Genomic DNA, 10,649 nt, shown 5'->3' on the forward strand with positions numbered 1-10,649 from the left:
ATCTACAGATTTATTTATTTTTTTGTTGTTTCAGCAACATTAAATTTAAAAACTGTACTTTTAAGTTAAAATATATATTTATAATTTTAATAAATGACAAATTAAAAAGGCATGAACATTTTTGTCTCTAAAAAAAATATTGAACCGTGACACCAAAGTATCGAACCGAACTGAACTGTGAATTTTGTGTATCGTTGCACCCCTAGTTGGAGGTAAAAGTGCTACAATGAAAAACATTTCAAGAAAATGTAAAAGAAATGTATTCCAGGATAAAACACAGCTGTTGTTGTCTTATCGGTACAAATCGTTGTGTCGGCCCACTGGGCAGTTGATTCTAATGACAGGCCTCAGTCTCTCCTGCTACTGGTCTGCCATACTGCTAAATTTGGTATCGGTGCTCAAACCTTTAGTGTCTGTTTGCCCACCTCGGGAGACAAAAATTTGTTGTTTTTTGTTGTCAGATGAACATATGAGACACTTTGACTCTTCAGTGCAGTGTGGAGCCTAACAAAGATCTGTTTTGTGTCCCAGCTGATCAGCAGGAGGAGAAGAGTCTGACGGAGCAGCAGAGGAACATTTTCAGCTACTTGGACTCAGCTCAGCCACTACAGAGAAAACAATGAGCTCAACACAGAAGGTGACAGACAGAGCAGGGCGATATGACCAAAAATATTTATCACGATATACATTTGAAAATGTGCGATAACGATATAGCTGACGATATAATTGACACTAGACAAAATACTTTACAACTCCACAACTTTATTAGTGCAAATTAAAAAAAAAAGAAAAACCCAATGTATTTTCACCTAAAGAAGCTGTTTTTTTATGTGTATTAAAGTTATATAAAAAATGCAAATTCAACGGAGCAAATGTTGGCCAATTTCCACTGGAAATGCCTTTTGGTTAAACTATCAGCAAGCAATTTGCATTTGCACTGTTAAATTTTTATATAACTTTAATGCACATAAAAACAGCTGCTTGTTTAAGTGAAAATACATTGATGGGTTTTTTGCACTAATGAAGTTGTGGAGTTGTAAATTATTTTGTCTCGCCTCAATCATATCATCAGTTATATCGTTATCACAAACTTTCAAATGTATATCGTGATAAATATTTTTGGTCATATCGCCCTGCTCTACTTTCATGTGTTACTGTTTAGGCTTAAATTGATTTGATGTTTGGTGCCTTTTTCTTAATGTAAAAAAACCCCTCAGGTTACAATCAGACATTTTTCTTCACTGGACCAAGCTGGTCATTTTACCAGCTCAGCTCTAATTCATATGACAGATAACATGTGGTATAAACGTCTAGATGATGGGAAAGTGGTATTCTTGGACTTTAGTGCTGCATTTGATTTGATAAATTTTGATCTTTTGATTGATAAACTAAAATGTTATTGATTTTCACCAGCTGCTCTGTGCTGGATGAAAAATTATTTGGACAGAAGATAACAAAGGGTTTATTATACTGGTTATTTCTCCGAGGGCTGCGACATGAACTGTGGTTTACCCCAAGGCAGCTGCCTCACTTCTCTATTCAGTTTTCACAAACGATCTGCAATATGTCTTGGCTTAATCTTGGGTATGCCAATGATTCCACCATGTTTTATTCAGCCAGTGACAACTCTGAATTGATCAGCGTGTCACAACAAAATTTGCTGAATGTGTTTGACTGGATAAGTAAAAATAACATGATTTTAAATGTATCTAAATCCAAATCTATGTTAATTAGAAGCAGATTAGTCAACAGCCCACAACTGAGTCTTTCCATAGCCAGTGTTAGAACACGTCACCCAGATTAAACTACTCGGCGTTACCATAAATCACCACCTTTCATGGTGTCAGCACATCGACTGTTTTTAAGAAAATGGGACAAGGCATAGCTATGGCTATGAAATGCTCTTTCTGTATCACTTCTTCAATTATGAAAGATGTCATTAATGCACTAGTAATGTCTCATCTGGAGTTTTGTTCAATCATTTGGTCAGCAGCTAATAAGACAGATCTTAACAGACTTCAGTTAGTCCAGAATAAGGCGTCCAGATTAGTGTTAAGATGTTCATACTATACTAATATCGATAAAATGCATAATCAACTTTCTTGGCTTCCTGTACAGGCTAAAATATTCTATGGCTTACTTGTAGTTATAAAGAACGCAATTCTGTTAAACACACCACATTTATTCTGCTCAGCTGCAGTATCCAGATGAAATACATAATCATATTACACAGTTTTCAACAAACTGCAATTTAGTAAATTCTCGAGTTAAAAGTAACTTTTTGTAAAACTGTTACATTTAGAGCAACTTTTAAGTGGAATAAATTGCCTTATAAAATTAGAGAATTAGCAACTATTCAAAACTTCAATGAACACTTAAAAGCTGATTTACAGAGCTTTTAGTTGTTGTAAATATTGTAAGAGAGGATTTGTTTTTGAAATTTGTGTAATGTGCCTCAATGTTATTGATATTATTATTATATTATTATTATTGATTGCTTATATTTTAACAATTGTGAAACCTCACTGTGGATGTAAAATTATGTGGATATCTTGAATCCACTTTATTGTAATATATTTTATGTGATTGTATTTGACGGAAGACGAGCAACATCTGTTGTGGAAGCTAATGGGGTTCCTTTTGAATAAACAAATAAACAAACATACGATTTATTATCAGTAAATGATTATTTATATATATATACAGTTAAGCCCATAATTATTCATACCCATGGCCAATTTTGACTTAAAGTTACTTTTATTCAACTAGCAAGTTATTTTTTGACTGGAAATGACACAGGCGTCTCACAAAAGATAATAAGATGATGTACAAGACGCATCATTGTGGAAAAAAATATTTCTCAGCTTTTATTTACATTTGAGCAAAAAGTATCATGTCCAGAATTATTCATACCCTTTACAAACTGTCACAGTCTCTGGGAAAATCCAAAGTTCCATACCATTCCAAATAGTCAAAGCTGTTCTAAAGCATCCTAATTACCCTGATTAATTGGAAATAGCTGTTTTGATCAACTCAAGAGTTGAAAAACAGCAGCTCTCTGCAGGTGGTCTGTGGACATTCATGGCTAAGACAAAGGAACTCAGTGAGGACCTGCAGCTGTGCATTGTGGCTGCTCACAAGTGAGGAATGGGCTACAAGGCCATATCCAAATGTTTTCAAGTTCCAGTGGCTACAGTACAAAGTATTATTAAAAAATACAAGATGTTCCGCACTGTGGAAAATCTCAGAGGACGTTGTCGGAAGCCAAAAGTGAAACCTGTGCTGGCCAGGAGAATAGTGAGAGAGGTGAAAAAGAATCCAAGGATCACCACCAAGGCCATTCTGGTGAATCTGGGCTCTGCTGGTGGCAATGTCTCAAGGCAGACAGTCCAACGGACACTGTTGGGTTCCACGGATGCAGACCAAGGAAAACGCCACTTCTCCAGGCACTTCTAAGGCATGCCAAAGCTCATTTGGCCTTTGCAAATGCTCATCTGGACAAAGAAGAAGGTTTCTGGTCTTCAGTGTTATGGTCAGATGAAACAAAAATTGAATTATTTGGTCACAATGATGTTGCCTTCATTTGGCAACATCATTGTGACCATTGTGCCTCAACAGCACCATGAAAAAAGAGCAATACATGAAGATTCTCAACAACAACATCAGGCAGTCGGCAGAAAAACTTGGCCTTGGGAACCAGTGGACATTTTAGCACGACAATGACCCAAAACATACAGCAAACGTGGTGAAGAAATGGTTAGCAGACAACAACATTAACGTTTTGCAGTGGCCTAGCCAGAGTCCTGACTTGAATCCAATTGAGAATCTGTGGAGGGAGCTAAAGATCAGGGTGATGGCAAGAAGACCCTCCAACCTGAAAGATTTGGAGCTCATTGTTAAAGATGAATGGGCAAAAATGCCTGTGGAGACATGCAAAAAGCTGGTCTGCAATTATAGGAAGCGTTTGATTGCTGTAATAGCCAATAAAGGCTTTTTTCTATTGATTATTGAGAAGGATATGAATAATTCTGGACATGATACTTTTTGCTAAAATATAAATAAAACCTGAGAAATATTTTTTTCCACAATGATGCCTCTTGTACATCGTCTTATTATCTTTGGGGAGACACCTGTGTCATTTCTGCTCAAAAACGAACTTGCTTGCTGAACAAAAGTAACTTTAAGTCAAAATTCGGCAGGGGTATGAATAATTATGGGCTTAACTGTATATAAAAATTATAGAAATATGTAATAGGAAACAACAATATAATATAAATTATAAAAATAATAATTTAAATTACAAAAAAATATAAGTGTGTGTGTGTGTGTGTGTGTGTACAATCAGGAGGGATGGGCATGATTTTAGTGTTTAAACAGTCATGAATTATTTTTAGCACCAGGTTGGATGTAATGTGTTAGAACTACCAGCAGGTGGGGATAAGAGACCTTTAAGGTGTTTGGTGCCACACTCCACCTTCAGGTTTAAAACTAGTGTTAATGGAGGGAGTTTGAAGGTTCAGTTTGTTCCACGACTGCATTTCACTCACTGCCTCTGTTTGTATCTCTGTCACTGCAGGACCAACATGGAGCGAGAAGTCAGCGCTCTCAGGAGGCCGACAAACCTCACAGAAGAAAGGCAGAGAAAACATACACCTGTGACGAGTGTGGGAAGGGTTTTACTAGGAAGAATTCACTAAAACAGCATCAGGTCATCCACACTGGAGAGAGACCGTTCAGCTGTGACTTGTGTGGAAAGTCTTTTTCCTGGAAGGGTTACCTAAAACAACACCAACTCATCCACAGTGGAGTTAAAGCGTACAGCTGTGATCAGTGTGGCAGAGCTTTTACTCAACGTGGCCAATTACAGAGGCATCTAGTTACCCAGTCTGGAATTAAGGCATACACCTGTGACGAGTGTGGGAAGGAGTTTACTGGGAAGGCTGAACTAAAACGTCATCAGGTCATCCACACTGGAGAGAGACCGTTCAGCTGTGACTTGTGTGGAAAGTCTTTTTCCTTGAAGGGTTACCTAAAAAAACACCAACTCATCCACAGTGGAGTTAAAGCGTACAGCTGTGATCAGTGTGGCAGAGCTTTTACTCAAAGTAGCAGCTTACAGAGTCATCTAGTTACCCACTCTGGAATTAAGGCATACACCTGTGACATCTGTGGAAAAACTTTCAGCCGGCAAGATAGCCAAAATATACACCTACGCATTCACACCAGACATGATGTGTACAGCTGTGAACAGTGTGGCAAAGAGTTTACAACAGATGCACAGTTACAACAACACGTTTACCCACACTGAGGGACGACCTTATAAATGTGACCTGTGTGAGAAGACTTTTAAATCTCCACATCACCTGAGACGACACCAACAGATCCACACCAGAAAGAGACTCTACAAGTGCAGTTACTGTGAGGTATGTATTTATATTGTTATCTTGTCATTTTAGCCTGACTGTTTGGAACAACTCTGCTCATTAAACTGTGTTAGCATGTTAGCAATTCTACTGCATGGAAAAGCAGCTCTGAGTGATTATTCAGATTTTCATGTCAGTTATGGTTTTAGTATTACTGTAGTATTATGGTGGTAGTATAGTAGTTATTGCAGCCCAGTAAACTTAATGTTTTAACTGAAACAGTAAAATGTAATTGGACGTCTGCAGAGATGCTCTTTATTTCAGACGACGTTCAGGATAAAAATGTTGAAGGACTGACTTACACTGTCTTTGTGTCTTTGTTTAGAAGCAGAACGACACAGATGGATCCAGTTCTCAACCCTGTCATCACTGTGGTGGTGGGAAAGAGTTTCATTGTGACCTCTGTGGAAAAGGTTTCAGTTGGCATCAATGTAGACACACTGGAGGCAAACTGAAATATTGCAAAGAATGTGGGAGAAGCTTCACCACATCAAGTGAGTTAAAACGCCATGAACTGATTCACAGTGGGGTTAAAAAGCACCTCTGTGATCAGTGTGGGTCATCCTTCACCTCTGCAGGTCAACTTAAAACACACAAACGAGTCCACACAGGAGAGAAACCATACAAGTGCAGACACTGTGACAAAAGCTTCTCACAATCAGCTAATCGTAACAATCATGAACGTACACACATGGAAGGAAACTACAGCTGTGACCAGTGTGACAAGAGCTTCAGGAATCTCAGTTCATACTCCAAACACAAACGATCCCACGTTACTAATAAACTATTTCACTGTTACCAATGTGCCCAAACATTCACCTCATTGTCTGCTCTGTGCAAACATCAGCGTGATCACTCAGGGCTGAAATCACTCCCATCACTGGATCACAGTGAATCTGAAGAGACAGAAAGATCCTCTGGTTTCAGTGTCAGACTCAAAAAGCTTGAGATCAGGCTCCACAGAGTTCAGATAGAATCATTTAAACTTGTGTTGAACTGAACTGGTTGCTGGGCTGAACTTCTACATAATACAGATTTACATGGGATCTTATTTTCTGTCGTTTTACTGAGTCAGTTTTGTCCTTTTTTCTCTGTCCTGGTTTTGTTCATCTGTAAATAATTGAAACTCAGTCAAATAGTTCATTGTTCTCCAGCAAAATGTTTTGGAAACTCATGTTTAACCTTTAAAACTCTGACATGTTTTAGCACACAAGGCTTCATCGGGGAGTTCACTCATGATTGGACCATGAGAATAAAGGTTTTTCAAGTTCAAGTTCAAGTTGGCTTTGTTGTCACTTCAACCATATACAGTTAGTTCACAGTGAAACGAAACAACGTTACTCCATGACCAAGGTGCTACATGCAACATAAATTTACAACATAAGTTAACAGAAAACACTAAACTAGCTAACTAAGAGGCCTAGTTAGCTGGCTAGCAAAGACCAGACAGACTGACCTAACATAAATTACAACATAAATTAACAAAAACTAACTATCCACTATCTAAGGAAGACTAGGAAGGAAAGAAGTTAGTGCAAAAAATCCAGTAATAATATTGTGCAAAAGAGCATTTACAGGTTGGTGTATACGATAGTTTGCAAGATGCAAGATGGCGCTGGAGTGACGGCAGCCTTTCCAAGTAGTTCTGCAACACCGTACTTGTTTCTTAACTTTTAACTGTGCTAGACTAGTCTTTCAAACTTTTCTTACCTTCCTTTAGTCTCTTTACTTTCTACCTCTTAGATATACTATGGATAACACACTTTTTAAAACTTCTGGAACCAGCTCCTTCATCTACTCAAGAGCGGAGCTGCTGGCACTTAACACAAAGGCACAGACCGGCATGAGACACAACATCCCGGCTGAGATAAAGAGGAGCTACAGAGGCTGCAAGGCTGGAGCGAGGAAAGCGGATCACCGGAGCCGATTCAAACCATCAATCCCAACAGTGATCATGGGCAACGTGAACTCATTACAGAATAAGATTGATGAACTGACTGCTCTGAACAACCACCGACTCTACCGTGAGTGCAGTTTGTTTATCTTCACGGAGACGTGGCTAACCGAGCTAACACCGCAGGCTAACGTAGACCTATGTGGATTCACATCCGTGAGAGCCAATAGGGACACACAGGCCAGCGGAAAAAGCAGAGGTGGGGGACTCATTGTCTACATTAACAACAGATATTGTAACCCTGGACACGTCTCCGTTAAAGTATCTGTATGCCGTTCGGACCTGGAGCTGCTAGCCGTTAGCTTGCGGCCATATTATCTACCTCGGGAGTTTAGTCATGTGATCTGTGTGTGTGTTTACATCCCTCCGAGGGCCGACGCAGCAGCTGCCTGTAAGAAAATACACACAGTTACAGCAAGACTGCAGACACAAAACCCAGAGGCTTTCATTATTATATCTGGAGACTTTAACCATGCCACTCTTGATTCTACTCTGGCTGCTTTTCACCAGTTTGTGAATTGTCCCACAAGGAGCAACAGGACAATTGACCTACTGTATGCTAATGTGAGAGATGCATACAGAGCCACCCCCCTCCCCCCACTAGGGAAGTCAGACCACAACCTGGTTTATCTACAGCCACAATACACACCCCTCGTCCAAAGGCGAGGGGTGTGTCACAACACGCTCCATTAGGAGATGGACCCCAGAAAAGGAGGATGCTCTGAGAGACTGCTATGACACCACAGACTGGGATGTGCTTCTGAGCCCACATGGTGAGGACATAGAGGGGGCGACACACTGTCTGACGGACTACCTCAACTTTTGTGTGGACACGGTCGCCCCTGCTAAGACAGTACGGTGTTATCCTAATAACAAACCATGGGTAACACAGGAAGTCAAAGCTGTCCTCAACATGAAGAAGAAGGCTTTCAGGAGCAAAGTGAAGGAGGAGATGAAAGCAGCACAGCGGGAGGTGAAACGCTGCCTGAGGGAAGCAAAGGACACCTACAGGAGGAAGGTGGAGCAGAAGTTGGAGAGGAACAATATGAGGGAGGTCTGGAATGGTGTGAAAACCATCACAGGCCACAACACCAAGAACAGCACAGTGGGGGGGACTGTGGAGAAGGCAAACAAACTCAACAACTTCTTCAACAGGTTTGACCAGCCCACAACCCCCCCACAATCACCCTCACCTTTACTACAGAGCCCTCTCCCCACTCTCCTACCTACCTCGCTTCCCCCCCTCCCTGACACTATGACATCCCCCACCTCCATCTCCAAACCCTCTCTAAACAGCTCGACAGCCTCTCTCCTCCCCCTTCCAACCATCTCCCAGTGTCACAGTGGATCAGGTCAGGAGACAACTGAGGAAGCTTCGTCCCAGAAAGGCAGCAGGCCCAGACAAGGTGTGTCCTAGGATGCTAAAGGCGTGTGCTGCTGAACTTGGGGAGCCGCTACAACGAGTCTTCAATCTCAGCCTGCGACTGGGGAGAGTGCCCGCCCTATGGAAGACATCCTGCATCGTCCCGGTCCCCAAAAAGAACCGGCCCAATGAGCTGAATGACTTCCGACCGGTGGCACTGACGTCACATCTTATGAAGACTCTAGAGTGGCTTTTCCTCAACCTCCTCCCACCACAGGTACAACATGCCCAGGACCCACTACAGTTCGCCTACAAGGCAGATGTCGGAGTGGAGGATGCCATCCTGTACCTCCTACACAGAGCCCACTCACACCTGGACAAGGGTAAAGGCACGGTCAGGATCCTGTTTCTTGACTTTTCCAGTGCCTTCAATACAATCCGGTCCTGTCCGCTCCAGGAGAAACTAAACAGGATGCAGGTGGACCCCTGCCTGGTCTCTTGGATCTCCGACTACCTCACTGACAGACCACAGTACGTCAGGCTGAAGGACATCACGTCGGACACTGTGGTCAGCAGCACAGGAGCACCACAGGGATCTGTGATGAACACACAAACACACACATCTGGGGGCAGGGATAGCTCAGTAGGTAGAGTGGTGGCCCCATGATCGGAAGGTTGGGGGTTTGATTCCCCTGAACAGTTACCCTAAGGTACCCCTGAGCAAGGTACCGTCCCTATACACTGCTCCCCGGGCGCCCAATGGCTGACCACTGCTTCACTGAGTGAATGGGTTAAATGCAGAGAGGAATTTCCCCACGGGGATCAATAAAGTACACTTTTACATCTACATACACTGACTCAGAATGGAGAGAAATACATGCACAGACGTGCACTCGTTGATTGAGTGAGAAAAGACACAGATACACACACACACCTAAATAGAAATGCTGATTCACTGAGAAGTGATCCACACACCTACACATGCACACGCTTGTGCAATGAAGAGTGATGCACACACACACACGCTGATGCAATAAAGAATGCTTTGCTAACAAATGCTTATGCTGATATGCAAAATGCTGCACACAAACATCCAAATACACAATTATTATGAGGAGCCATTGATTACTTAGAATGTGTTTTATGTCACCCAGAGAGCATTTATATAGATTTAAGGGACAAGGTCTAAGACAGTTTGGTTATGAAAACAATGTCTGTGCGTGGTGTCTGTTTATGGCTGCTCAAGGCCTTGATTGAATTGTTTATTGTGCTTCACACAGCCTGATGAGGAGCAGTGGTACAGAGTGAAAATGATGAACTAACGGTGTAAGTTTTATGTCTGAGCGCCGCATTTTCTGTGATTGAGATTTAATTCAAGGAGGAACAAAAGGTGTTACGGCACCTGAGGTTCTCATTCCCACACAATGTTGTTCCGGGAGGAAGCAAAACTTTCCTGTGAATTTCTGGTTGATTTTGGGGTTTTGCTTAGTACTAGGTTCATTTTATCAGTGAGGTTTGGGTTGTTTTCTTTCTCTAAGAGAGAGAGAGATTGTTTTATGCTTGGACATGTTTGCAACAGGCCCTAGTATTTTTTTTTATTAGTATTTTATTGGTTACGCTTGTGTTTGCTTTTGTTACAGTGCACTGAGAGGTGTGATCCACCGGTGGTGATATATTGGGAGTTCATGATTTTACAATCAGCTCTTTAAACCAGGCCTGAGAGATTGAAATATAAAGCGCTATGAAATATCCTTACTGAGAACAGTCGCAAAGTGTTTTTCTCCATGATTATAATGGGCTTGGGAGAAATTCACTTATATGGGACACTGATCACATGAGATGGTAAGTCCTGAGTCTAAAAGGGTTGCAGCGAGTCAATCCAGGATAAAAAACAAGGAATTGTTTTCCT

General features: G+C 41.4%; 1 long non-coding RNA gene across 1 annotated transcript; it reads left to right on the plus strand.

Moving 5' to 3' along the window:
* Positions 1-600: 600 nt before the first annotated feature.
* LOC109200187 (uncharacterized) lies at positions 601-5,849 on the plus strand. The gene is made up of 3 exons (XR_002060378.2): positions 601-637; positions 4,577-5,423; positions 5,749-5,849. It is a non-coding gene; the product is annotated as an uncharacterized LOC109200187 (long non-coding RNA).
* Positions 5,850-10,649: the final 4,800 nt, after the last annotated feature.

Source organism: Oreochromis niloticus, unplaced genomic scaffold (genome assembly GCF_001858045.2).
Source record: "Oreochromis niloticus isolate F11D_XX unplaced genomic scaffold, O_niloticus_UMD_NMBU tig00001931_pilon, whole genome shotgun sequence".
Taxonomy (NCBI): Eukaryota; Metazoa; Chordata; class Actinopteri; order Cichliformes; family Cichlidae; genus Oreochromis; species Oreochromis niloticus.